The sequence below is a fragment of the Tachypleus tridentatus genome, chromosome 9 (genome assembly GCF_004210375.1).
Source record: "Tachypleus tridentatus isolate NWPU-2018 chromosome 9, ASM421037v1, whole genome shotgun sequence".
Lineage (NCBI taxonomy): Eukaryota > Metazoa > Arthropoda > Merostomata > Xiphosura > Limulidae > Tachypleus > Tachypleus tridentatus.
The window spans coordinates 62,583,622-62,611,080 of record NC_134833.1 but is presented as its reverse complement, the minus strand read 5'-3'; the positions used below and the strand labels follow the sequence as shown (position 1 = coordinate 62,611,080).

At 31.2% G+C, this 27,459-nt stretch overlaps 2 long non-coding RNA genes across 6 annotated transcripts; one reads left to right on the top strand and one right to left on the bottom strand.

The window, feature by feature from the left end:
- The first annotated feature begins 581 nt into the window (after positions 1 to 581).
- Positions 582 to 26,223, top strand: LOC143225309 (uncharacterized). 5 transcript variants are annotated; one of them, XR_013013785.1, is made up of 3 exons: positions 582 to 719; positions 22,215 to 22,306; positions 24,623 to 26,222. It is a non-coding gene; the product is annotated as an uncharacterized LOC143225309 (long non-coding RNA). The 5 variants fall into 5 exon arrangements; XR_013013786.1 differs by lacking the exon at positions 582 to 719 and adding an exon at positions 18,292 to 18,647 and having other exon boundaries at positions 24,623 to 26,223; XR_013013784.1 differs by lacking the exon at positions 582 to 719 and adding an exon at positions 18,781 to 19,230.
- On the bottom strand, positions 12,245 to 16,920 carry LOC143225308 (uncharacterized). The gene is made up of 3 exons (XR_013013783.1): positions 16,518 to 16,920; positions 15,446 to 15,537; positions 12,245 to 13,129 (listed from the first exon to the last, which is right to left on the bottom strand). It is a non-coding gene; the product is annotated as an uncharacterized LOC143225308 (long non-coding RNA).
- Positions 26,224 to 27,459: the final 1,236 nt, after the last annotated feature.

Sequence of the window (27,459 nt, the reverse complement as noted above, 5' to 3'; positions counted from 1 at the left end):
CTTCTCACTTCTTTTCGTATCTTTGCTTGAGAAATATTTTACTTCGAGTATAAATAAATCAGATTTATTTGCCTCACTTATCCAGTACGAATGCTTTATTTATTTACAGCTGAGGGCATTGCGTTCAAGTCAAGTATGTTCATGGAAACTGTCACCTAATCTGTGAACAGTTTACTCAGTATAAAGTTATTTACATCTAGAACAGCGAATATAATAAATAATGTAATCTGATATACAGGTGAATTGGTCTTCTGTGTGAAAAGATAAAGCTTGAGTGAGTCGATAAATTGGTGATATAATCCCATGTTGGGCAAATAGTTCATCCACAGTGGCGCGTTCCAATAGTTTGTGTGTGTAAAGACGATCCAGTCTATAATTTGAATTGCAATAAACAGTTTTTCAAAGTTCTCTTATATTTAAAAGAAATTACAGTTGGAGTGGTAAAAAGGTTGTGAGACGTGGTGTATTTCTAGTTGGTGAGGTAAAGTTGCGTTGGACAATTCTACAAAGTCTAGTTAAAGAATGAAATGTAAAGGCTAAAGGAACTAAGTTACAATGTTTTTTTTTTTCTTTAAAGTGGAGGCAGCTTGTGATAAAGTGAATGTAGTAAGTTTAACCTTTTCAGTAGTGTTGTCAGAATAGTTGTGATGTTTAAAATAACAAGTCATGTCATTTGCTTTACATCTGAAGACTGTTGTTGGAGCACAGACGTCTCAAAGGTAGGAACTGTCTTTTATAAATTGTCTTTTCTTATCATAGGGATGGAAAAAATTAAAATGTAAATAGGAATGGTTGACAGTTTGGTTTTAATGCACGCTGATAATAAATGTAGCTGTGGATATGCCTACAGTGTTGTCTAAAAGGTTTGCTTTATGACAAGAAATTTGAGTTTATCCAGAACCACTTGCGATATTCATGTACTGATAATTATTATTCACATGCAAAATAGTCTAAAACCTCGAGGTATCACATAACCTACCAGTAGAAAATACTACAGTTTACATTCTTGGGTGACTTGCTTTCTCCATGTAAAATATTATCTTGACCAATGACTTCCTTGACCTCACAGATATAACCACATACAGTGAAGGCAGCAAAACATCACTATATAGACTAGCAATCGTCTTCTCATATTTCACTAGTTCTAAATTATTTGCCTGTCAATTAACCTCTAAGTCACCTTGAATAATTCATCTTTTATATGTTATTGTAAAAGTAATATATAACAAAAAATAAATTTAACTATTAAAGTCAGTGTCAACGAATGTTGCAACTCATAATAAAACGTCCTGAATTCAAAGAGATGTAGGTAAAAAACATAAGTGAAAACAGACATAATATAATTCAACATTTTTTGCCATAATTGTAGTTAATTCAAACAATACTTTAAGCACACGAACACCTACAATCCACCTCTGACAGATAAACACTATAAACTTTGTGATGGTAATATATGTGAGCTATTGTCATGTAAGAGAAACCAATGGTACATTTACTAATTAAACGTGTTTGGTTTTAAAGCACTGATAAAAGGCTTGATAACTAAAATTAAATGGGATTAAATACTTCTATCTTAGGTTTAATCATTTATCAAACTTTATACATAAGTTCTACAACACAATACAAAAGTGAGATTGAATCAACTTAGAATAATGTACCGTGCTAGAAAAAGGGAAACGCTGTTGGAAATATAAAGTATTATCTATCATGTTATTATAACTAACAAGAACATTTGTTTCTTTCAAACGATATCACCAACAGCTTATCTAGAAAAAATAATACACAAGATGCAAACCTTTATGACAACTTTTTTGTTACATTTTAATAATGTTTCACTTCACAAACTTTCATTGATACTTCTGGTGACTCAGCTGTAAGACTAGATATTTATAAAGCTAAAATTCGAGGTTCTACTCTTGTGGTGTGCAGAACAACCTATTAAACATCGTATAAACTTTCTTCGATTTTCTTATAGTCTGCTATTGTTTTGAAAGTATTAGCATGATATTTGACACAAAAGTATGTTAAAATCAAACTCAAATGAAGGTTGTTAACGTTATACTTTAACATTTTTAACTATTGTACATTTCACCGTGTAAGTAAACCCCAACATATGGGGTATTTGTGATACGGGTAGCTGAGATGGAAAGAATATTCTACCAAGAAAGATTACAGATAAAAATGGAGTAATTATAAAATCTAATAACATGAGTAAAGTTTGTATTTTAAATACACCTACCGTTACCATGTGAGGTTAGCTGTAAATCTACCGATTTACAAATAGTTAGATACCTTGTGATAAAAATAGTGTAAATAGATAACAATATGGCTTTATACTAAAAAACAAATAAACAGAGAAATGAAACTCATTCTATATAATAAAGGTAAAAAATATGGAAATTAGGTATTAATCCGACTAAATCTAGATAACGTAAATTACAAAAGCATTTATTGAAACGAAAATGTATTTACTGATGCTGAGTATCCTAAAATAAAAAAAAACTTTTTTTTTATATTCTAGTATCATGTATTAAGTTCCTTAGGTTAATAAAAATGGCTGCCTAGTAAGGTCATGTTCTACTTTGATCCATATAATAATGAATTAGTGGCTTTTTGGTTCAATATTTTCGAAGCACTGATTAGAAATTATTATGCTATCTTAACATGTCAAAATAATTTATTAGTAAATTGTATAGTGTATTTTTTAATTTTACTTCTTTACATTGAAGTGATGTCAGATAACACAATGAATTATTCATTTTCTTAAAAGTGGGAATTTCACAAATTCGTGAAATTTCAACTAAAGAATCTCTGTTTTTTCATTTCCGATAATAATATACATATGACTTAATTTGTTGCTACTGGATCTACATTATCCTCTTATTCTCGTCCCACGCTAATTTGTTCCCAATTTACCATTAAAGTGTCTTGAATAATGCCCTCAAGAATAGAATGCCTTACAAGAATAATCTACAACAGTTTTTCGATTAGAAATGGCGACGTTACAGGCCACCTTCAGGTTCGCCTGAAATATATTTCAACTTATTAAAAAAAAAAAGAGGTTTAACAATTATTTATGAAAACATTCTCAAATATATAATTACTAGAAAAACTGAAAAGTTTTAATAATGTTTGGGAAGAATTATTTAAAAGAAAAATTAAAACATAATCATAAACTGAGTAGTTGTTGGAAAAATAAAGTAAACCGAAATTATTAAAACCTAACAAGAAGAACATACAACAATTATACAAAAATTGAATCGAGTTATATTGAATACATATTAATAAAATGCATTGACTACGTTATGCAAAAATGATTTGGAAAATAACAATCAGTAAATCAATCGACACCCACAGGCGCTATAAATTGATGGTAGAACAGATTGTATCAGAAATACGTTCTTAAACGTTCTCAGAGTAAGCATTTTTCTCACGGGTATTAAGTAAGTCTGCTCCGTAAAGGGAGATTCGTGCAAGGAGTAACAAAATTAAAAAAAAAAAATGTTTTAGACAAACAAATAAACAGACTGGAAATCTAATGTAAAGTGTAGAAACAATATTTGAAACACCAAGAGAAGAGACTGTGACTACTTGGGTAGACAATAGACAGCCAGCGGATCATTGAATTAATTAATGACTATTATTCCTTGTAATTACTTTCTGTTAATTGTCTAACGTCTTGATCCAGTAAAGCTCTCTGTGTTCTGTATAAATGGACGGTCGGAATCAAGCAGGGAAAAAAAGAGACAGTTGCATGTCACGGTTTGTTACGATACGTCTTTACTTTTCCACTCAGACCATTGATCGTTATTTATTCGAGTGATCAGGGAGGAGCAGGTACACTCTCAAATTTTATTTCCCTTCTCCCTTGCTTATTTGGTTCGTAGGTGTCGCGTATAAAGTCCACATTCATTCTACGATACATTTGACCCAGTAGCTGGGAAAATCAGTTATTACAAAATGCCTCCGCTGCAAGCACATTACAAAAGTCCACTCCATAAACATACGACGTAGATTTTTCGTGTCCTATTGTATAAACTTTTTTCTCTATCGTTCGCTGTATTTCAGTGTTCTTAGTGATATATTTTAAACAGTTTTGAAGAAGTAATATATTCATCTATTTTGACGTCTATATGACATGGAAACGTCTATGTAATTGTGTAATAAAAGTATGTTTGTAAATCTAGGAGTACTGGGTGCTTTAGTGAGAACTAAATTTTGCAGTCTGTAATTTTTGCATGCGTGATTTGGTTACGTTCAACCATGTTGAACTTAAAGTAAGTTTTATCGTTTCATTACGTTATCTGTCTAAATCCACACATCTTCCTCATTACTTCCGTCTTACAAGAAACGTCTGTATTTCTTTCTGACGTTGTTATTGGTTATCTTTTTAACCAAAAGCAAGAATAATTTCTGCGCTTCATACATCTTCCGATTTGGAGAAATCGATGAGTTTTGTTTGTTTTGCTTGTTTTCGAATTTCGCACAAAGCTACTCGAGGGCTATCTCTGCTAGCCGTCTCTAATTTTGCAGTGTTAGACTAGAGGAAAGGCAGCTAGTCATCACCACCCACAGCCAACTCTTGGGCTACTTTTTTACCAACGAATAGTGGGATTGACCGTCACATAATATAACGCCCCCACAGCTGAAAGGACGAGCATTTTTAGCGCGACGGGGCTGTGAACCCACGACCCTCAGATTACGAGTCGCACGCCTTAACGCGCTTGGCCATGCCTGGCCAATCGATCAATTTAGACAGAAGATGTTGCTCCGAGAAGTAATGAAGATTTATTATATATTACATATTATGAGATTTTGGCTATTCTAAACTGATCTTTGATATATTCCAAAAACAGATATTTCAAAGGTATATGAATTATATTTGAAGAACCGACATCCTGTGAAAACAAAAGGCTTAACATTACATTATTTAGTGGAAATAAACTTATACTGATGCAGGTGACAAATTTATAAGATTATATGTATACTTTTTATTTACTCTTGCACTTTTCTCAAGAAATGTAAGTAAAGTGTAACAATAAAAACATACTACGTTAGATAAGAAAATATAAATAAAAAACTCAAACAAAAAATGAATTTTAGCTACTCACTAACGCTGTCGAAACTTAAGTTCAAATACTACTGTTACATAAATGTAATATTTAATATTATTGTATAATAAACGTGACTTAAGAATTGATACTAATGCGTGAAATGGTTATATTTTCACGAATACACATTAAAGATAGAAAAAGGGAATACACAAAAAAATATAAACTTAAACGTCTAAATACTTTCGCACAACTCCTTAAGTGTGTGTATGTTTTCTTATAGCGAAGCCACATCGGGCTATCTGCTAAACCGACCAAGGGAAATCGAACCCCTGAGTTAAGCGTTGTAAATCCGTAGACATACCGCTGTACTAATGGGTGGCAGTCCTTAAGGAGTTTCGCATGATCAGTTTAATTCAGTGAGGTTTTTCCAAGTGATGTTTAAGTTACCAATTGATCAGTAAATACTTCATGGATATTCTTATTGCAGTAAAACCTGTACAAGCAGGAAATATCAAAATTTTGCAGCATTATCTTAATATTTGTCTTTTTTGAAGACCCTCTATATGATGGAATTTGCCTAACGCGGACTGAAAACTATCTTTTACCTACCTCATCTATCAACAGCAGAATCAGAACCTAAGTAATGCTGAAAAAATGTTTTTGATTCAATATTTATATCTTATTTAATTAATAATTTGTTTAAATATTAATAAATTCATGCTTAATTAATAATTTGTTTAAATATTAATAAAATATCGGACAATTTTTTACATTAAGTATTAGTTAAATATATTGTGTTCTTTTAAAATTCTTCATTATTCTGGAGGTCGCTGTTCGAAAGACAGATTGACTGTACTTTTAATCGCATTGCTGATGGAAAACTAGAGAAACCATGGGAAACAGATAAAATGAAAATCCGTTTCACAATTTAAGAAAGAATAAATTTCCTTTGGAATGGAAAGCGAATAATAAAGCGTGGATGACAAGTGCTATATTCTAGGTATTTTTGAACAAATTAAACAAAAGAAAGGAACAAGAAAATTGAAATATTTTACTTTTCCTTGATAATGCAACTTGTCACCCAAAAGTTCAACTTGCAAACGTTCTTTCTACCTCCATGCACAACATCAGTTCTACAGTCACCAGATAATAGAATTATACAGCGTACAAAATTGAAATACAGAAAAATGATGCTTCAGCATATTAATGCAAACATGATCGACTGTTAGAGAGCATCTGAGATGACCGCGAAAACTGACGTGTTAGATGTAATTGCATTTTAAAATCATTCAATTAAATGCGTAATAAAGTGCTTTCCAAACCGTGGATTTATTCTTGATAATGGCAGAGATTGTGGAGAACTTTAGTATGACGATTCCAGTGAAATCCAAACTCTGATTGAGAAGATTGATGGAGATGATTCTGTGAACGAGGAAAGTTTTGTGAACGTTGACAAGATTGTTTTAACAAAAACTGTAGAAATTGATTTAAAATCTATAATAGAATCACAAGATGGTGACAGTGTGAGTGATTCAGAAATGAACAAAATGTAAAAGATAGTAAGGAAATAGAAATTCGCAAGTGTTGAGTTATATTAACGCCATCAAATTGCATGCAAAAATGAAGGGGGAAAAATAAACTTCACGAAAAGACCATAGAATTGGCGTTCTCTTTTATCCACATGAGAAAGCTTATTAAAAAAAATGAAACCGTTGAAACTAGGCACTTTCTTAAAATACCTAAGATTTTGTGTACTCATGTATCTTTTGAATGTTTACTTTTGTTATCATTCTAATAACTGTAGCATAAACATTATAATAACTTCATTCACAAACGTCTTATTTCCATTGAATTAAGCAAGAATAACGTTCCGCTCAACAATTATACATAATTAAGGAGATGCTTGTTCACTGTCTAAGTCGGACAACTTGCTGTAAGCCTGATATTTCATTCGGTCTCGTGCGATTCCACATTAGTCAGATTTCACTGTATATTTTATTCTAATTAATATACATGTAGACAGCTATTCAAACTTTAAATATGTATAACGTGCTATTTCACGGTTATGTTTCCATAAGGAATAAAACTGTAGACGAAGAAGCTTTGAGTCACGTAATATTTCACAAAATAAGCTCCTGTGTTTAATATGATCACTTCGTTATTGGACGTCTTAAAATACGAATTGTCCAGTCCGAACAGAGGCTAAGATTGGTAAATATATTAGTAAGGTTATGACCTTTAACATTATATCAGTTCAAGTTATTAGCTGAAAGATGTTGGATTAAAGATATGAAATGGGTTTTCTAACCTGAAATCTTCATTAAAACAGTTTTATAGACATAAGTTGGCAACTGATGTGTTGTACGTTTTTTCAAACTTTATTGATAGATATTAAATAATCGCATTAAATAAATATTATATTTTCACATTCGGCATTGATAAGAAAACAAATAGAGCAACAGAAGAATAAAGTAATTTCCATTAAAACAAAGCTTCATCTCATACACAATTACGCTTCTGTATTCAAGGAAATGATTAAAATTGTTTCATTAGTATCGATAATTTTCTTTACTTTTAATGAGTTAAGAGTAATCTTAAAACTTGAACAGACATGTGGGCTATACCTGAGCTCCTGAATGATTTTAATGAGGCTGTATACTTTTATACACAACAATGATTTATCATATAGAAATATATTTTATGATCTCTCACACAAGAAAAAATCCAGCAACTTCTGCTTACACTTTTACGAAAGTTAGTTTCTAGCATGACAAAATGTATTTTTTGTATAAATAAAACATGTTTTTCCTTAATTCAGAGATGGATAAAGATACACCTCAGAAAGTGAATGATATAAGAGTGTGCCTCGAGAAACTTTTCAGAAACAGGCAGATGGATAGATGTTTTTAATATCATGATTAATTATTTTTTGTTAATTCATTATAAATTTGGGAAAATGTGTATTTCTAACACTAATACTCTAACTTCTCTTCACTGAATGCCCTCTTAATATGCAAATTATATTTAAAATTTCATTTATTTTTTTTGGCCATTTGACGCACTAGAAAGTGCTTAGAACCAAGTGTTTTAAAATGGCAGTATTCAAGAACGACAGGAAAATGTTTTAACAACTCTTCCTTTTATGTACTTTAAAATCGTGTAGATTATTCATACAATGTTTAAAACCTGAATTTGTCATCAACAATAAAACTACACATAACTTAAATATAACTTAATGATAAAGCATGAGGTGATTTCATTTTAATTGCACTTCCTTTTTTTCTATTTATGATTTTCATTCTCTGTCTTCAGTTCAAGAATGTTACATACCTTCAGTTTATAAGCAGTAGATGTAAACAGAGATATACAAATATGTCTAAATAAACGTATCAAGTTGATTATAAACAAAAAAAAATATGTTTGAAAATAGTTATAATACAATTTAGGGAAAATATACCTGACCTGATACACCAACATAAGTTTGCAATTAAATGTTATGGAAGAAAAATTATAACATTAAAGTTGAAATAACTGAAAGCATATTTCATATAAAGCTATTCAGGTATAGTTTAAAAGTGTGAACTTGCAGAATGTATTTATTAAAAGTATGAAGATTACTTGACTGAAATGTTTACTGAAAAAAGATATACTAATGTACAGGTGATGATGTACTACGATGTGATTTTGTTTAATCTAAGCTTATACAGTTAATATCTAAAATACACTTACTTATTTATCTGAAAATGTTTTATGATGAACTATGACAGAAAATTTCCTTTTCAAACTACCAAGATATTACACATTTGACAGATTATAAAAATGAGAGTTCAGCACTCAAGATTTATGACCTGGTATTACCAGTTTTAATTATTTGACACAGAATACCTGATCCAACAGATTTCCTTACATGTAGATCTTTAATCTAAATTTATTTTGAAACTAAAAACAGATAGAACATACAAGAGGAAGAGTCTCAATCTCTGTAAGTGCCCTTCCCCACAACCATGAGTCAGCATATATATTTTCGCTGATGTATACCTTACTTTTTAGAAGTTATAAAGAAATGAATGCACGAAGTAACTTAACAGTCTTCCAAGACAGTGTTATATGTGACATCCTAAAACACAATTATAACTCAGTTTCAAAGCTTTAAACAAATACATTTCATGTTGTTTAAGCTTCCAATCTTGTAATATCTTACCTGATATTAAGTGTTATTTATTCGTATATGCAGGAAGCCAAAAATATCTGTTGAAACACTTAGAGTACTTGCAGAGAACCCAGTATGTACATTGTCTGAAATAGTTAAAGACTGAATGTGAATATGTAAGGTAATAAAGTTGAAACATATCAAAATATGAGCAAAACAAAAACTACTACTGAAGTTGAACATCCTATGTGCTGAAAAGCTAAACTGAATTAAACCAAAATAAACAAACACGAATATTTATTAAAATGTAAATTCATTTCATCCAACATAGAAAACTAACTTATAAATAATGTAAGACAACTGCTGTAAGCTTTCCAACTTCATGACTACCACGCTTAGATATATGAGCGTATGTTATCCAAAGCTAATAAAGTGTTTGTCTCTATTTTCAATCATTTGTTAACATTTTCTTTTCTCTATCACTTTCGGCATTAAATAATATGGATGATATACTGGATGAAATGTTTGTTCTTTGTGAATTTAAATTAATATTTAATTGTTTTAATGCCATTGATACTTACAGGAAACATGGATCTCTCAATAACTGATAAAGACCAGAATCTACATATTATCTATAATATAATAATACGTATCTGTCGTGTTTACCTCCTTTTGGAGATATGTTTAACTGTTATACGGTACTATCTCCAAAATAAAACTAATCAATCAACAATGAATCAAACAACCTTCTCTCACCCACTCAGTGTATGTTCTGAAGACAACACTTCATGAAAGACTTAATTTGCCTTGAAACATCAGTTAGAGAAGCCTTTTTGAAGTGTCAACATCTTGTTTCTTTTTCTTTATTTAGAGAAAGCTTATGATACAACATGGAGATATGGTATCTTGCAAGACCTTAACTCGTATGGATTGCGTGACAATTTGCCAATTTTATTAAGCATTTCTTAATTAACCACCGATTCCATGTCTGTGTGGGCTCAACACTTTCTCGTTTTCTCCCACAGGACCTTAAAGTCCATCATGGCTGTGTTCTCAGTGTCACACTTTTCATTATAACAATTATTGTCAACAGTGAACAGCTACCCCCTACAATTGCAAATGGTCTTTTCGTTGATGACTTTCACATCTCATGTCAGTCATTACACGTGGTTAATTGAGCAGCTACAAACTGCAATCAATTTTATACTAAGTAGACCACAGCAAATGGTTTTCAACTTTCTCTCTCTAAAACTGTTTGTGTACATTTCTGCCACTAACGGGGTATTCATCGAGATCGAGAACTTCATATTGATGATGCTATACTTCCTGTCATCCGTGATGCAAAGTTCTTAGGTCTTATATTTTACTGCAAATTAACCTTTATTTCCCAATTTCGTGTCAAATGTATAAGAGCACCTAACATCCTCAGTGTCCTCTCTTCCACCTCTTGGGGAGCATATCGATACTCCATGCTTAAAATGTATCGTGCCCTTATCCGATCCGAACTTGACTATGGTTTATGGTTTTGACAGAACCTCAATACTGAAAATGCTGCATCCTATAGACCATCCGGGGCTTCGGCTTTACACTAGGACCTTTCGTACTTCTCCAGTACAAAGTTTGTATGTGGAGTCCCATGAACCCCCTCTGTAAATTTGCCATTTGCAACTGTCTCTTATGCATGCTTCCAAACTTTGTTCTTTACCACAGCATCCTACTTGGAGTTGTGTTTTCCATCTTCAGTTGGCCATACTTTTCTACTATAGAAAATCTGCCATTGTTCCTTTTACTCTTCGTATTCGAGCACAATCAGAAAAATTGAATATATCTTTGAATAGCATAGCAGTGTCAACAGTACGGTCCTTGTCCACCATGGCTAATTACTATCCCTAACTGTGACCTATCTTTGAGTCATCTGAGGAAGACCGTTACTCCCGAGTGGAAATATCGCTCTTTATTTGCTGAACATCTTTCAAACAATCCATCCATTCCCATGTATACGGATGGTTCAAAATCAGTTTACTCTGTAGTTTCTGCCATGATTTGTTACAGTTCAGTTGTAGCACACAGAATCCCCTCTACAGTTTCTGTGTTCATTGCCAAATTGTACGCTACTTCTCTTGCTCTGAATCATATTGAAACTATGCAATATACGAGTTGTACGATATGTACTGATTCACTCAGATTTCTATCGGCCCTAACATCAATCCAAGTTAGTTACCATCCAATTCTTATCAATATCCAAAACAAACTGGCCCATCTCTCTCTGCCCAGTTTTTTGGATACCAGGTAGGAATGAGCTAGAAAACAGACCAGCGAAGTCCAGCTGCTCTGGCTCTATCACCACCGTACCTGTTCCATACATGGACTATGGTCCAGTTATTAAAACCTGACCATACGAGTTGGCAGTTGACTTGAAGTTAGCAGCGAAATAATAAGCTTTATCAAATCAAGCCTTCTTTAGCTCTATGGCCATTTTGTTTCTGTGAAGATTGAAAAGAGGAAGTTGTTTTGGCTAGGCTACGCATTGGTCACAGTTTCCTAACTCACTACTTCCTTTTATGTGGTACTGATGCGCCAATGTGTGGTCTGGGTGGCACTCAGTTCACAATCATACATATTGTATCATGCCGTCATTACAACCAAGAATGACAACGCCATTTTAAACATTTTTAAGGTAGGTTTGCCATTGACATTAGCCAATGTCATAGGTGACTGGCTGCCTGACTCATGTTTTTTACATTTTTTAGAGCCATTGGAATTTTTAATTTAAGGTTTTTGTTGGACTGTACACTGTTTTAGCATGATTTCTTCAACACATTTTTATTTTATTTTGACCTGAACCCAGAACTGGAAAGGCCAGCTTCAGGTGACTGAAAGAAAGTTTGAACCTAATGCTTCAGTCTTCCTCGCAGCTCTTAGTTTTACATATTTTATGTATTTTTACTAGTATGTATACTAGTATACATTATAGTATACTACATCTTGTTTGGCACAGATAGCCTAGTAGCTTTGTGCCAATAAACAAGAAATACCTACGTATGTGTACATACTGTATTATTTATTTTGGGAAAGGGTACCCTTACACCTACAAGATACAAATTCCTTAGCTCATGTCTCTTGCCACTGATAACTTAGCACTTACAATTGCAGTTTAAAAACAGGGTCAAGTTGAAAGAATTAATGTGTCTGAAACAATAAGAACAATACAAAATGGAAATGCTAATGTTATTATGAGTTTATCTACAAAAAATACCAATGAATACTGACACAGTTTAATAAAATAAACAATATCACGTTTCTTGTATACTTGCATTGTTTTCTCCATTGAATTAAAATAATCTGTACAAAATTTGAGCCTAATCTGTGCAAGAAATTTTGGTGATAACTATTAAATTTAATATTCTGTCATTTATGTAAAACAAGAAGCAATAAAATCTAAATCTCACTGTTACTTTCATGAGTTCTTTTTTTAGAAATAAATGAAATATTTACATGTTATACAATATGTTAAATTGTGCAATTGACAAGTACTTTTTCAATTAAATGTTTCTTTTTAGAGCAGACCTGCATCAGGCTAGCTACTGTATCAACCACAGGAAAATCAAATCTTGTATTTTAGCATTCCATGTCTGTTAACTTACTGCTCTCCTACCAGGGAACTTGCATGTTCACAAGTTATTTTAGTTATACCAGTGATTGTACAGTATGGAAATATATTGTATTAATACTGTTACACAAGCAAAGATTATCAAATTTTGTATTCTGTTGCCATTTCTTCAAGAAAGGGTATCATGTCAACAGGTGTCTCAAATACAATTTAGATTGTGTCTTAGTTGTACAATCATATCAGCATTGCATGAAAATTCCATCTTTATGATGAACATTCTCTCACCTGGTGTTAACTAATGAGACTTGTCCGATCCTGAAAGATAAACAAAATTATCAGAAAATACAGATTTAAACAATTTATAAAAAAAATGTTTCAAAAATAGTTTAAAATCTAAACTATCAGATGTTTGATACATGATATATTAAAAGTGTTTCCAAACAAAAATGTTCATAAATACAGTAACAATCTGAGAAGAAAAGTTCCAACTGCTACTTCTATTCTGGTTGTAAGCCTAACTGCTATGAATGCAAATGGCTATTATTAACTGGTGTGAAGTATACTATTTTGTTTCTTACGATTTAAACAACATAATTTGCATAATGCTATTTAAATAAGTATTTTTTTTCATTTGCTTTTTACAGAGGCAATAAAATGAGTAAATATTTTCCAACAACATATTTTTGTAATCTATATCAAACATACTGCTATTCAAGCTTGACTTAACATTTATCTCTAACATGTAAGATAGTGTAACATAAGTGTTCAGTAAAATAAAAATTGAAATGAAATATACTGCTAACCTTGAAAAATTAAATAACCAAACTGTTTCACACTTTAGTAATGTTGTTACACATAATTAATTTCAAGTTCATATTGGTACAATTCACTTAACAGATAGCTAACTAGTTCTTTGCTGATCACATGCTGATTAAAAGTAGTTTCTCCCCAATAAAGCTATATAATCTCTTCATAAAAATATGAACGTCCAGTATTAATCTACTGATGTTAAACTGCTTGTAATACTCTAAGTTTATAAATGTCTTTGGTCAATATCTGAAGTTCCCAATTAATAAGCATTAATCATAGTTATAATTTCTGATGTTTGCAGTAAATCAACTATACCAAACCAATAATACATACTGTTTCTTGGTGTTGCAGCAGATAATTTTATAAGCATGAGGCAATTTTCTACAAATTCCAGCTTCCACAATGATAATAGTGATCACTAGCACTTAAATAGCTACAAACTACATTGTTGATTCTTATACTCAAAAATCTTTCACAATTTTAGTGAATAGGCAGAAATTTCACAAAATGCATTAAACACTATAAATTACATACAATGACTTTAAGATGTTTTCTGATATACAAAATTTAACAAAGCATGTATCACAGAATACCAGAAAAATACCATTTGATGTAAGACAAATAAAAAAATCAATATGTACTAAAAGATGGTGCATTCTTAAAATGGTGCTGTCAGTCACAGCAGAGAGATAAAACATATTAACCTGTAAATTATCATGTAAGGTTATACATCAGCAAACAGTTTAGTAGTCTCAGTTTACACTGATAATACATTAAGAGATGATACATGTTCAACGGTAAATAAATTTAAACTCTTTAAGAATCATTTTCCAAAGCATTAACTTACAACTTAGGCCTAAGTTATAATAAATACATCCTCACCTTGTGGAATAAATACGTGCAGACTTAAAAGTGTTTAGAGTTCTTAATTGTAACTTAATTTATATGTCATGTAAAACATACAAATTATGCAATTTCATAAACAGCACAAAACAAAACTTTAGTAGTTGATTTATAAAAGTTAGGAAGGAGGGTTGTTAATCAATTATATGATTAGATATTTCAGTTGATACAACCTAAAATCTTATTTGCCCTAACACTACCAATATACCACTGCTTGGATGGCTTTAGAGACTGATTAATTGTTATATAAATATCTCTCTCTTTCATGACACTGTTAAGGTTATTCCCATCCAAATGATACTTATAATTCATTTTGTGATGACCCATCTATATAACCATGCATTTATTATAATTAAAACCCAACTGCCATTTATCTGCCAAAACCACCAAATAATTTACACCATTTTGTGAAACAGCAGTGGCATCCTCACAGCTAGTAGCCCTCTGTACCTTAATATCATCTGTAAACTTAAGTACTTCATTATCTTCTGTTTCACTTATGTAAATCACAAAAGAACTAAGTACTAACACTGGTGTATCTTGCTGTAACATTAATTCTGTTTGACTGAACTCCATTTATAACAGCATTCTCCTTTCTTTCATCCATCCACTCTTCTATCCAATGAGTCAACTTGTATCTCTATACCCATAGGAGGTATTTTAAGGCTAGCTAACTAAATATAACTTATCGTTACCTGATTTCCTGTACTTAAAAACATTTTCTTGTAACTATCATGTAGACAACATAAAAATTTATCAGAAAATAAAATAATATTAAACGAAATTCTACATATTTTTAGATATGCATATTCTTCCTATTAATGCCTTTATGATTATATTACTATTTTACCCTACAAAAGCTCTATCTAGTTACAGTACTATAAGGTAGATACATTAGAATTTATCAAATCTTATCACCATTCTATCTTCTAAGTCTTCTGCTATAGATAAGGTCAAAGTTGAATTTCATGAGACTTCCTTCCTTGCCACGTAGCACAGGGTAAGTGGTTCTAGTGATAACAAAAACTGTACTGAAAAGGAGTGGCTTATTATACTTCTATGTGGTAACTTTTTTAGTAAAATTAAGACAAAACTATATAAATTCCTTGTCTACAGGCAAGATTCTGTAGAGCTATACAGAAATGATGATTTGAAAAACCTTTTTCATGTTTACTTACAGTGTGCACTATATAAATACTGTTTAACATTAAGGTATCAATTTAAAATTTGACTCAGAATAAGATGCATCTATTTTACTTCAGGTATCAAATTAAATATGCAAAAGAACACTAGACACCAATTACATTACCAGATACACCAGAGTTAAGATTAATTAATTTACACACTACACATAAATATATGTTACATTTGAAGTCAATATACAATGAAATTTAGTGCACATCATTCACTTTGAATATATAAGAACATTTACTTAAAATTCACAGAGTAAACAACCAATGTGCACAGTTTCAAATTTTAACATCTTAATGTTTACTTGTTAGGTACTTCAACATTTCCTGCAGTCAAACATAAGTTATAGGTTATTTTGTTGTCTCACAAACTGGAACTGGGCAAAATTTTAACTTGTGATTTAAAAAGAGTAAATTCCATAAAGTGATTCCTTTTGTTTTCTTCAATGTTTCAAAATGTTTGAAACAGCATGAAGCTTACAGGAAAAAACGCATCATTCTTAACTTCTCAAAGTAAGTTTTACTTAGTTTTAAAAATTTAGCTCTTTGTTAAGAATTTGTTAAACAAATTATACAATCTCTTTACATACCTCAACATAATGTTTGATATCTTATAAACTTACTTTCCATAGTTTCATACAAAACTCCTTCAAATCTAATCTTGTTCTAAATCTACACATTTGTTGTGACTACTATCTTCTCTCCGACATTTCCAAAAGTGATTAAATATGAATAAAAAGTTATTTCCTTACTTTTCTCACTTTAAAGCAAATATTTTTAACAAATGAAATGGTACTTACCAAGAAGCCACACACATATAAACACATACACTATCTCAGAGTATTCACTAGTCCTTATCTCTCCTTTCATGAGAAGTAGTTTTAAACTCAATTTTCAGGCTGAAAAATCTAATTAAGTAAATTTAGTACCGAAGTCAACATACAGATTCTGAGAGAAAACTCAGGTCAGCAACATCAGTGGTTAGGAAAATGATGATGACAAGAAGCAAGACGACAGTATATTGATACTTCTGTACACAGTACGTCAAAATAGATACCATTTAGCGAGATCACCTGGTGGCCAAGATATAAACACCTAATGTGATAGTTGATGTTTGAAAATCCAAGACTGCTGGAAAATTTGTTGAAAGATGAAATGAAAGATCCCTGAAAAAACAAACAAACAACAACTCAATTTCACAAGGGATGCTAGTCTTTCATTATAGTTTCAAGGTTTATTAGGATTAATTTTCACTGATTCCTATTCACCCATGCATTGTTTATAAATACTTTTGTGATCGCTGTAAAGCCCTCTCTGTTGGTTGGTTACACATCACTTACAAATACTCTCAAACATAAAGAAAAGCACCAGTGAACTTTAAGACACTTAAAAGAAAATTGTAAACTCATCTCTGATACCACTTATTCGAAACTTTATGCTACAGATTCCTGCTCTAGCCTCATATACCAAAAAAATTGTATAGCGTGAATTTCAGGAAAAAAGTTGTTTATAAGTAACTAATCCATCCAAGACTTTTATCAATTGCATAATTAGAATAACAACCATTTCATTTTTCTTAAAAAAAACTTTAAAACTATTCGTGGAAAAACAGGTTACAAACCCATTATTAAAGAAAGTCTTTCCATTTTGATTTTTGCCCACCATCAATTCATCAACTGTTGTTATTGGTTTATTCACTTTCAAATTCCCAGTCTTTTTATTTATTGTGTAATATGATTATTACTTAAAGATGCAAGTGATTATAATGTTATCTGTTAACAATATTACTAGATTAGATATATCTGCCACACACTTTGTTGCACATTTCACTATCTTGTTTCCATTTAAATTTTTGTTCTTTCTAAACTTTTAATTATATCATAATTAATCTCGAGACCAAATGTTTTTGTTATTTTTTTTTTGTAATTAGAATACTGTGAAATAACTTTTTTGAGGCAACAATATTCACCTACAAGTACAAATATTTTGGTATTATTGTATTTATACCATTAAAATGTTAATTTTCCACCTGAATAACTTGAGAAAAACATTACCAAATTCCGTAATAATAATGTAGAATTATAACTTGTGCATAAGACAAAGAAATATTCAGAGTAAACACTGATTCTCTTAACAACATTAAAGAGAAAAGAATAACTTTTACAAAATTTTCAATTCATTGGTGAGCCGAATAATGGACAATATTTTTGCTTATTCACCTATCTTCAACTGTATTTTATATTCTTCAAAATACTAGTATGTTTGTCATTATTTGATGTACATAAATAACTTATATCACACTGTATACCATACATATGTCATAGTAGGTTTTAACGTTACGATTCAACTCCAATATGTCTCAAACATTATTGCGTCTTTGGGCAATTGAATAAGGTGTTGCCCAAGGGGATAGTTCCCAAAAAGTGCAGATCAGCTATAGGAACATTATACAAGTGACAGTCAATTTCTTAGTTAGATCAAACAGCAGGAAAAGGCCCGGAGAAGCCGAATGGCCGTCCTGCTTTAATGTTAAGTAAAGTTGAATATTATAGTGTTAAAACTTCGCTTTTTAACCTGTGTATCAAATAAGATACCTTTTAGTTTCAAAGTTACATATTTTTAGTGAACTGTACATGTTAGTTCTTCAAACAAATGGGTATAAAGTAGGAAGTTTGAAATGTCTTCTAGAGGATGCATGTCAACTAAGTAAAATAAACATTTTTTTGCAAATATAAAACACAACTTTTTAATATATTTAAATATTTTGACAACTTGATTATTCATGTCGTTCTAAAACACAATATGATTCTTTAAACAATTTGACGAATTTAACTATAGAAAACAAAACATCTACTTTAAATGGACGAAACATTGTAAAGACCACTCGTTATTCCCTTACATACACAGAGGTAAATCCCAGTACTGGTGTTGTAAGTATTAAACAGATATGTGTATATAGGTAGTTTATATAATAGGTCATTATTATTTTCAGTTGATACATATTGCCAAACGACTTTAGAATATAATTAATTTCAAACTTCATAAAATTTTGCTACCACGCGATTAAAAGAGTATGGCTTGGGGCTCGTAGAAGCAGGAATTTTTGGTGTTTGAGTGACATATCCATTATTGTTTTCTATTCTGATTTCTTCTGTCACCAACCAGGTATTAAGGACACGGAACCATGTGTGCCGGAGCTTAGCGACGTGTCTATTTGAGACTGTCATCTACAACTGTTACAAAAATGTTTATAATTCACACATTCTCAACATTTGTATGAATGATTTATAATTCATCCTAACCACGAATGGAATTATGATTAGTGGTTGAACACAACTTGCTCAAGCGGTATATATATATATATATACATATATATATATTTCACTTTTGGAAATGTCGGAGAGAAGATAGTAGTCACAATAGATGTGTAGATTTAGAACAAGATTAGATTTGAAGGAGTTTTGTATGAAACTATGGAAAGTGAGTTTATAAGATATGAAACATTATGTTGAGGTATGTGAAGAGATTGTACAATTTGTTTACTCCGACATTTAGAAAAAGCTAAATTGTACTTTCTTCCGTCTCTTGCATAAATTTATGCATGTGTATTGCAAATTTAGTTGGCCTGGAAACTACTTGACATGATCAATTTTTGAAAAAGTTGAGAAGTATTATCAATGTATCTTCATTATAACTGATATCTTCTACTTAAAGGGTCATATATTTATTTATGTTGTTTTTACTAACAGAGAAAAATGTTCTGAAGACTTTAGTAACTTAGCAGTTGTCCAATCGCTGACTTACCTATGTGGTGTTAAATTTAATCATTAAAAACAGAGTTATGAACTTGTGAGAAAAGTAAGTGCAGGGTGTATTTGATTGGGAATAATTGTTTAATGGGAATTTAGATTGTTTCATAAGGTGGACTGTTAGTGAATAAGGACTTAATATTAAAGCTGGACATAATGAATTGGTTTGCATTATGAAACTGGAGAGCTCTTAAAGAAAGGTGAAAGGAGTCTATGACACTCAGTTATTTTCAGTTAGTAAGCTCCATTTAGATAAACATTAAGCAAGTTTATAGGCATGGAAATGGAAAATGGATAGAACAGATTTGAATGACAAGCCATTTTTGTGAAATATTTTGTTTAATTCCTACATAAGGCTAAATCAGAAACCTGTAAAATAAAGTTTTGAGTAAGTGGTATCAGAAGTGAGTTTACAGTTTTTTAAATATCGTAAAGTTCATTGGATCTTTACCTCATGCTTAACAGTGAGATTAAGCCATTTGTTATCAAAGGGGATAAACTCTTCTGTCATTCGAAATAATTTCCATTGTGGAGACATAATCATATCTGTTTCAAATTATGAGACATGCAACTTTATTAGACAAGATAACAATTATGTCATTACTAGCAAGATATTTCAATGGAAAACCTCAATTCATCAAACAGGAAAAGGGGTTTGGAGAGGTTAAAATTATAGTGTAGAGCATCCTATGTTAATGTGTTATTTCTCTTATGACTAGGAAAGGATTTGAGTTTTGTATGGACAGGTTAAGAGAAACTTAAACTTAGCAATAGAGTAAATATTTGATTGTATCAGAAACAAGGTTAATAGCTTATGTTTTCAGAATATTGTAAAATATTTTTTAAAGTTTTAATGTTGATAATGGAATTTGAAACAGTTCTGAAACGCCTGTAATTAAAGTATCATTATTATGTATCATAAGTACTTCATCTAAATACATCTCTATGTTTTAGTATTTCATACATGAGGTATTAACCACATGTTCATTTTTTTTTCAAATTTTATGTGTCTGAAAATATTTAAGATAGTAATGAGTGAAATCATGGAGGAACATGTAATAATATGTTAACCACATTATATCTACCATATGCAGTGCCCTTGATAATTTTCTTCCACTACCAGGCCTCATATAGCTGTTCTAACATGACATAATTGTTATGATGTTTAAAAAAAAGGAGTTGTATAATATACAAAATTACATTTAGCATTAAATAATAGTAATTTTATTGACCAAGTAAAACATTTACTTAAATAATTACTATAAATATAATAAAATATAAATAGTAATTGAAATTTTTAGAAATCCTATTAGTGTGATATTTTGAGTTAATATCTGTATCCCGACTGCCATTGGATAGTTATTCGCTAATAACAGCAGATTTGCTTGTTATATAATGACATTTTTTTTAATCTGATAACTGATTTTTTTCCTATCATCTGTGAAAATGTAGTTTACATAATGATAAGAGACCAGCATGACCTGGCAGTTAGGATATTTAACTCTTGGTCAGTGGGTTGCAGGATTATATCTTGTTGCTAAATGTGCTTGCTCTATCAGCTGTAGGGGCATTAGTATGATAAGGTAAATCTCACTACTCATTGATAAAAAGGTATACCAAGAATTGGTGTGTTGACTTGTCTAAACTTTCATAATTATAGATGGCTAGTGTAATATTTTTAAAACGAGACCCAAACTATCAGTGCATTTGAATAGTTTACTGTTCTTTTTCAGGAGATAGACTTTAAATATCACTGTGTGCAACTGAACAAATAAAGAAAAAAAAAACAATTATTACCATAAATTTTAGTTTCAAGGGAAGAAATTCCTTCTTATTGTATGTACTGTAGTGTTTTACTCACAGTTTACTTTTTTACCAAGGAGACATATTCACATTTTGATTTAGGACTAGGTACATATTGATGACAAATGACAGTAGTATGAACATTATTTATTCTTAACAAAGAGCTAAATTTTTAAAACTAAGTAAAACTTACTTTGAGAAGTTAAGAATGATGTGTTTTTTCCTGTAAGCTTCATGCTGTTTCAAATATTTTGAAACATTGAAGAAAACAAAACGAATCACTTTATGGAATTTACCATTTTAAATCACAAGTCAAAATTTTGCCCAGTTCCAGTTTGTGAGACGACAAAATAACCTATAACTTATGTTTGACTGCAGGTAATGTTATAGTACCTTACAAGTAAACATTAAGATGTTAAAATTTGAAACTGTGCACATTGGTTGTTTACTCTGTGAATTTTAAGTAAATTTTCTTATATATTCAAAGTGAATGACGTGCACTAAATTTCATTGTATATTGACTTCAAATGTAACATATATTTATGTGTAGTGTGTAAATTAATTAATCTTAAACCTGGTGTATCTGGTAATGTAATTGGTGTCTGATGTTCTTTTGCATATTTAATTTGATACCTGAAGTAAAATAGAAGCATCTTATTCTGTGTCAAATTTTAAATTGATACCATAATGTTAAACAGTATTTATATAGTGCACACTGTAAGTAAACATGAAAAAGGTTTTTCTACTCATCATTTCTGTATAGCTCTACAGAATCTTGCCTGTAAACAAGGAATTTATATAGTTTTGTCTTAATTTTACTAAAAAAGTTACCACATAGAAGTATAATAAGCCACTCCTTTTCAGTACAGTTTTTGTTATCACTAGAACCACTTACCCTGTGCTACGTGGTAAGGAAGGAAGTCTCATGAAATTCAACTTTCATCTTATCTAGAGCAGAAGACTTAGAAGACAGAATGGTGATATGATTTGATAGATTCTAATCTATCTACCTTATAGTACTGTAACTAGATAGAGCTTTTGTAGGGTAAAATAGTAATATAATCATAAAGGCATTAATAGGAAGAATATGCGTATATAAAAATATGTAGAATTTCGTTTAATATTACTTTCATTCCTGATAAATTTTTATGTTGTCTACATGATGATTACAAGATAATGTTTTAAAGTACAGGACGTCAGGTAACGATAAGTTATATTTAGTTAGCTAGCCTTAAAATACCTCCTATGGGTATAGAGATACAAGTTGACTCATTGGATAGAAGAGTGGATGGATGAAAGAAAGGAGAATGCTGTTATAAATGGAGTTCAGTCAAACAGAATTAATGTTACAGCAAGATACACCAGTGTTAGTACTTAGTTCTTTTGTGATTTACATAAGTGAAACAGAAGATAATGAAGTACTTACGTTTACAGATGATATTAAGGTACAGAGTGTTACTAGCTGTGAGGATGCCACTGCTGTTTCACAAAATGGTGTAAATTATTTGTTGGTTTTTGCAGATAAATGGCAGTTGGGTTTTAATTATAATAAATGCATAGTTATGTAGATGGGTCATCACAAAATGAATTATAAGTATCATTTGGATGGGAATAACCTTAACAGTGTCATGAAAGAGAGAGATATTTATATAACAATTAATCAGTCTCTAAAGCCATCCAAGCAGTGGTCTATTGGTAGTGTTAGGGCAAATAAGATTTTAGGTTGTATCAACTGAAATATCTAATCATATAATTGATTAACAACCCTCCTTCCTAACTTTTATAAATCAACTACTAAAGTTTTGTTTTGTGCTGTCTATGAAATTGCATAATTTGTATGTTTTACATGACATATAAATTGAGTTACAATTAAGAACTCTAAACACTTTTAAGTCTGCACGTATTTATTCCACAAGGTGAGGATGTATTTATTATAACTTAGGCCTAAGTTGTAAGTTAATGCTTTGGAAAATGATTCTTAAAGAGTTTAAATTTATTTACCGTTGAACATGTATCATCTCTTAATGTATTATCAGTGTAAACTGAGACTACTAAACTCTTTGCTGATATATAACCTTACATGATAATTTACAGGTTAATATGTTTTATCTCTCTGCTGTGAGTGACAGCACCATTTTAAGAATGCACCATCTTTTAGTACATATTGATTTTTTTATTTGTCTTACATCAAATGGTATTTTTTTGGTATTCTGTGATACATGCTTTGTTAAAATTATATATCAGAAAACATCTTAAAGTCATTGTATGTAATTTATAGTGTTTAATGCATTTTGTGAAATTTCTGCCTATTCACTAAAATTGTGAAAGATTTTTGAGTGTAAGAATCAACAATGTAGTTTGTAGCTATTTAAATTTTAGTGATTACTATTATTATTGTGGAAGCTGGAATTTGTAGAAAATTGCCTCATGCTTATAAAATTAACTGCTGCAACACCAAGAAACAGTATGTATTATTGGTTTGGTATAGTTGATTTACTGCAAACATCAGAAATTATAACTATGATTAATGCTTATTAATTGGGAACCTCAGATATTGACCAAAGACATTTATAAACTTAGAGTATTACAAGCAGTTTAACATCAGTAGATTAATACTGGACGTTCATATTTTTATGAAGAGATTATATAGCTTTATTGGGGAGAAACTACTTTTAATCAGCATGTGATCAGCAAAGAACTAGTTAGCTATCTGTTAAGTGAATTGTACCAATATGAACTTGAAATTAATTATGTGTAACAACATTACTAAAGTGTGAAACAGTTTGGTTATTTAATTTTTCAAGGTTAGCAGTATATTTCATTTCAATTTTTATTTTACTGAACACTTATGTTACACTATCTTACATGTTAGAGATAAATGTTAAGTCAAGCTTGAATAGCAGTATGTTTGATATAGATCACAAAAATATGTTGTTGGAAAATATTTACCCTTTTTATTGCCTCTGTAAAAAGTAAATGAAAAAAAAATACTTATTTAAATAGCATTATGCAAATTATGTTGTTTAAATCGTAAGAAACAAAATAGTATACTTCACACCAGTTAATAATAGCCATTTGCATTCACAGCAGTTAGGCTTACAACCAGAATAGAAGTAGCAGTTGGAACTTTTCTTCTCAGATTGTTACTGTATTTATGAACATTTTTGTTTGGAAACACTTTTAATATATCATGTATCAAACATCTGATAGTTTAGATTTTAAACTATTTTTGAAACATTTTTTTTATAAATTGTTTAAATCTGTATACTCTGATAATTTTGTGTATCTTTCAGGATCGGACAAGTCTCATTAGTTAACACCAGGTGAGAGGATGTTCATCATAAAGATGGAATTTTCATGCAATGCTGATATGATTGTACAACTAAGACACAATCTTAATTGTATTTGAGACACCTGTTGACATGATACCCTTTCTTGAAGAAATGGCAACAGAATACAAAATTTGATAATCTTAGCTTGTGTAACAGTAATAATACAATATATTTCCATACTGTACAATCACTGGTATAACTAAAATAACTTGTGAACATGCAAGTTCTCTGGTAGGAGAGCAGTAAGTTAACAGACATGGAATGCTAAAATACAAGATTTGATTTTCCTGTGGTTGATACAGCAGCTAGCCTGATGCAGGTCTGCTCTAAAAAGAAACATCTAATTGAAAAAGTACTTGTCAATTGCACAATTTAACATATTGTATGACATGTAAATATTTCATTTATTTCTAAAAAAAGAACTCATGAAAGTAATAGTGAGATTTAGATTTTATTGCTTCTTGTTTTAGAAACATCTAATTGAAAAAGTACTTGTCAATTGCACAATTTAACATATTGTATGACATGTAAATATTTCATTTATTTCTAAAAAAAGAACTCATGAAAGTAATAGTGAGATTTAGATTTTATTGCTTCTTGTTTTACATAAATGACAGAATATTAAATTTAATAGTTATCACCAAAATTTCTTTAACAGATTAGGTTCAACTTTTGTACAGATTATTTTAATTCAATGGAGAAAACATTGCAAGTATACAAGAAACGTGATATTGTTTAGTTTATTAAACTGTGTCAGTATTCATTGGTATTTTTTTGTAGATAAACTCATAATAACATTAGCATTTCCATTTTGTATTGTTCTTATTGTTTCAGGCACATTAATTCTTTCAACTTGACCCTGTTTTTAAACTGCAATTGTAAATGCTAAGTTATCAGTGGCAAGAGACATGAGCTAAGGAATTTGTATCTTGTAGGTGTAAGGGTACCCTTTCCCAAAATAAATAATACAGTATGTACACATACGTAGGTATTTCTTGTTTATTGGCACAAAGCTACTAGGCTATCTGTGCCAAACAAGATGTAGTATACTATAATGGTATATGGAAATGAAGGTAAAAATATGTAAAATATGTAAAACTAAGAGCTGCCAGGAAGACTGAAGCATTAGGTTCAAACTTTCTTTCAGTCACCTGAAGCTGGCCTTTCCAGTTCTGGGTTCAGGTCAAAATAAAATAAAAATGTGTTGAAGAAATCATGCTAAAACAGTGTACAGTCCAACAAAAACCTTAAATTAAAAATTCCAATGGCTCTAAAAAATGTAAAAAACATGAGTCAGGCAGCCAGTCACCTATGAGATTGGCTAATGTCAATGGCAAACCTACCTTAAAAATTTTTAAAATGGCGTTGTCGTTCTTGGTTGTAATGACGGCATGATACAATATGTATGATTGTGAACTGAGTGCCACCCAGACCACACATTTGCGCATCAGTACCACATAAAAGGAAGTGGTGAGTTAGGAAACTGTGACCAATGCGTAGCCTAGCCAAAACAACTTCCTCTTTTCAATCTTCACAGAAACAAGATGGCCATAGAGCTAAAGAAGGCTTGATTTGATAAAGCTTATTATTTCGCTGCTAACTTCAAGTCAACTGCCAACTGGTATGGTCAGGTTTTAATAACTGGACCAGAGTCCATGTATGGAACAGGTACGGTGGTGATAGAGCCAGAGCAGCTGGACTTTGCTGCTCTGTTTTCTAGCTCATTCCTACCTGGTATCCAAAAAACTGGGCAGAGAGAGATGGGCCAGTTTGTTTTGGATATTGATAAGAATAGAATGGTAACTAACTTGGATTGATGTTAGGGCCAATAGAAATCTGAGTGAATCAGTACATATCGTACAACTCGTATATTGCATAGTTTCAATATGATTCAGAGCAAGAGAAGTAGCGTACAATTTGGCAGTGAACACAGAAACTGTAGAGGGGATTCTGTGTGCTACAACTGAACTGTAACAAATCATGGCAGAAACTACAGAGTAAACTGATTTTGAACCATCCGTATACATGGGAATGGATGGATTGTTTGAAAGATGTTCAGCAAATAAAGAGCGATATTTCCACTCGGGAGTAACGGTCTTCCTCAGATGACTCAAAGATAGGTCACAGTTAAGGATAGTAATTAGCCATGGTGGACAAGGACCGTACTGTTGACACTGCTATGCTATTCAAAGATATATTCAATTTTTCTGATTGTGCTCGAATACGAAGAGTAAAAGGAACAATGGCAGATTTTCTATAGTAGAAAAGTATGGCCAACTGAAGATGGAAAACACCAACTCCAAGTAGGATGCTGTGGTAAAGAACAAAGTTTGGAAGCATGCATAAGAGACAGTTGCAAATGGCAAATATACGAAGGAGGTTTATGGTACTCCGCATCCAAACTTTGGACTAGAGAAGTACGAAAGGTACCAGTGCAAAGCCGAAGCCTCAGATGGTCTATAGGATGCAGCATTTTCAGTACTGAGGTTCTGTCAGAACCATAAACCATAGACCCATAGTCAAGTTTGGATCAGATAAGGACACGATACAATTTAAGCATGGAGTATCGATCTTCTCCCCAAGAGGTGGAAGAGAGGACACTGAAGATGTTCGGTGCTCTTATACATTTGACACGAAATTGTTTGATATGGGAAATAAAGGTTAATTTGCAGTAAAATATAAGACCTAAGAACTTTTCATGACGGATGACAGGAAGTATAGCATCATCAATATGAAGTTCTGGATCTGGATGAATACCCCGTCAGTGGTAGAAATGTACACAAACAGTTTTAGAGAGA